Source organism: Mycetomoellerius zeteki, unplaced genomic scaffold (genome assembly GCF_001594055.1).
Source record: "Mycetomoellerius zeteki isolate Tzet28-1 unplaced genomic scaffold, Tzet1.0 scaffold194, whole genome shotgun sequence".
Classification (NCBI taxonomy): domain Eukaryota; kingdom Metazoa; phylum Arthropoda; class Insecta; order Hymenoptera; family Formicidae; genus Mycetomoellerius; species Mycetomoellerius zeteki.
This window is the reverse complement of record NW_017256896.1, coordinates 173,452-176,715: the sequence shown is the minus strand read 5'-3', so window position 1 is coordinate 176,715 and position 3,264 is coordinate 173,452. Positions and strand designations below refer to the sequence as shown.

The following is a 3,264-nucleotide window of genomic DNA, read 5'->3' as shown; positions in this document are numbered from 1 at the left end:
GGCTTATCGCGTGTAGGACAGAAAAGTAGGTCAATGTGTTGAGCGTGTAGATGCTGTGGATACTCGAAATCGACCTCGAGAATGTAACCGGTGAGTGAATCCGGAGCGATCGCGCTCACGTCAAAGTTCGCAGCGTCATTGACCCATCGAAATTCGGCGTATGGCAATGGTTGACACATCGCCCACCCGTACAGATTGTTCACGTCGTAGTACATTAAGTATGACGACAGTTTCGATGGGTCGTACGAACGCATATATTATACTTGTTATTGGCCTGCGCGTATCTACCTGAACATTGACTGAGGCTGCCGCGTATACCGCGCTCAATGAACAGAACCATATCTATATCGGTGAGAAGTTCAAATTTTACGCGCGTATGTTTCAGCATGGCGTCCCATGTGAAACCGGGCAATGTATAATAATGCGCGGGATCGAGCCCGTAACTTGCGACACAACTTTCGCGAAAATTTTCGAAAATATCGGCCGTCGGAAAACAACAAGACATCGGTTTTCAAGTACAGATCGCTGTACTCACCGAGCGTTTGGATGGAGAATCGCTGCCAGACGTTCGCGGCGTGAGCGTAATCGCTCTCGGATACGGTATCGCCCGTCAAGGAATTGTAAAATGATTCGCGAGGTGGTAAGCGCGTGTCCTGCAATTTTTCGACGCAGTCAACTCGTATGGAAATACGCCTTTTCGTGTAAGTAGTTCAAATTCTTCGTCTGACAAAGTCGAAAATTCGGAACGTACGATTTTTAATTTATCTTTATCGAAATACGACGCCAATTTATCGAGGCTCGCACTTAAAAATTTGTAAGAATCTATAAAACATATTTTTATACAATTTTTCTGAAAATTATTTTCATTTTTGTCTTTAGTGCTATCGACATGTTTCGTGAAGGAAATGTGTTTTTCTTTGGTTATTGGAAGTATGTCTACTTGTCCGTTGTATGCAGTAGCAATTTTCTTAATTATAAAGTGTGCGTCGTAGCCCGATAAGTTGTGAAACACAACAGGAATATAAAAAGAATTCTTATAATTTAAATTACAGTTTGAATGGGCTGGATCACGGTATCTACCGGTTAAGTGGCAATAATCGCGGACCCGCGTGTCGTTCGGCGCGAATGATTTTTCACATACGTGGTAATGCGTCGCGTTACGGCACGCCTCCTATTGTTGTTTCGCCAATGTTTCCATGAGCACGTTAGCGGATACCAAATTTTTAACACGATGCGCCAAGTCTTGAAGTTGACGCGCGAACCACGCTATACAGTCTTCATCGCGACGGAACCGATACGATGATAACGCGTCGTCGTACGAGCAACGTACATACCTCGTGCTGTTGATATGTATATGACGACGCATCTTCCCTGTTGGGGGTTCCATCTTACGTAGAACACACTCCAAGTCGGCGTAGACGATGAACGGGACACGCTCCTTTCTGCAGTGGTTCCCAAATTCGAGCCACTTGTCGTCCTCGCTCGGCAGTTGGATTGCGCAGTCATTTATGTTTTGGCAGTCTACTGTGTGCAACTGCAACTTTTCGGCTGAACCGAAGTAGTGCAGACATCTGAAAGAGAAAAAAAGCCTAGAAATTATTACTAATATTGTTATTGTTATTTTAAGAAGATTATAATTTTTTTCATGTATACTTACCGATCGCAGAAAAATTTCTTGTGCTCCTTTTTCGAGATTTGAGAGCTAACGAGACGCGACAGATTCGTAATCAACGCAAAGTGGCCGAGACTGTCGTTGCGTGGATCTTGTAGATACAGCACGTTGACGTGTTTCTCCTTTTTATCGCTGGTGAGCCGTAGAGGAAGGATCTATTTATTTTCGATGCCATATACGTTGATCGACATCGCGTTCAATCGTTCGAATTTTTGAATGTCCTTTAACGTCATCGGAAAACTCGATGCCTGCAAGATTCAGCACTGTATAATGCGGATACGATGACGCTCGTTCCATATACTTTGCAGTCGGGTACAGAGCGGCGACCACCGACCACGCGAAGCATGCATTGTCCATGGATTTCACATTGATTATCGCCTTCTTCAACATAATTTCTCGTGAGAGTTCGATGTGACATCCCGCGCGCATAGGATTTAATTTATTCACGTTAACAGACAAATTCAGTTACGTGATATCGCCCACCCGCTGTCGCGTTCCTGGAACTCTTCGAGCGATGACAACGTGGGCTCGATGACGTGCCACTCGAACCACTCGCGCAAATCGGTGTATCGGTATATTTCAATGTTCTTAGTGTTTATACTTTTATTAGCGCGTTTATCGTTCGCCACAAACTCACCATTGAACGCAGTGTTCACCTTCACACTACCGTGTCTTTCTACAGCGTCTCGAATTTGCTCGAGCACTACACTACTCGCGTCTTCTAAAAACCGTCGCTCGATGTAATCCACGTTGATCACCGCATCGGTCAAAACACGATTCTCGAACGTGATGTCGATCTCTCGCCAGACGAGAGATCTTTCGTCGCCACTCGCGTACTCGCCACCAATGTGTACGAAGTCGCTCCAATTGTACTTTTGCACCCGCGAGTCGCGCGATCCTCACCACCAAGCATTGTCTGTGTCCGACGGCGAGCCGTGGACGTTTGGCACAACAGAATTCTTCCGGCCGCTCTATGCACTCGTCGCACCGTTGCAGCCACGCGAGACACTCCGCCAGATTAGCGACCTGGCCGCACTGCTCCAACAGTTCGCCTTCCACTCGCTCGTGGTTTTCCATGTCCTTTTTTACAGTCTTTAGATCACGTCACACTCTTCCACGGGACTTATTCACACGCGTTGCAATGCCGGTTTATACGTAGATTGAAATAATCCTCTACCAACTTGTTATTATATTCAAGGGTGAAGATGCACTCTTCACACTTATAGCATCGATTATCGCACACAAACAGCACTGGAATCTTATCGCGGTCGCAATACTCCATCCATATATTGTCAATTATAAGCAGTTCGACGCACTTCTCACAACCCGCAGGAATCTTAATGCACATGCAGACACGCTCGCTCTTTTGCACGATTTTCTCTACCCAATAACGATCGTCCTTTATTACATTGAAATTGTGAAAATTTCTAGCCCACCAAGGTCTCTTTTCATAGACAGCGTCATCCTTGTAACATTCATCTTGAAACCGTGTGTACACTTTCTGTCGCGCTAGTAAAGACCAATCATAAACGGGTTCTCTGGTAACGACCCCCTGTCTCTCTTCGCGTATACCTAATTCTCGATCGCGTAGG

General features: G+C 45.6%; 1 pseudogene; it reads right to left on the bottom strand.

The window, feature by feature from the left end:
- Window positions 1-214: 214 nt before the first annotated feature.
- Window positions 215-2,101, bottom strand: LOC108722075 (uncharacterized; annotated as a pseudogene).
- Window positions 2,102-3,264: the final 1,163 nt, after the last annotated feature.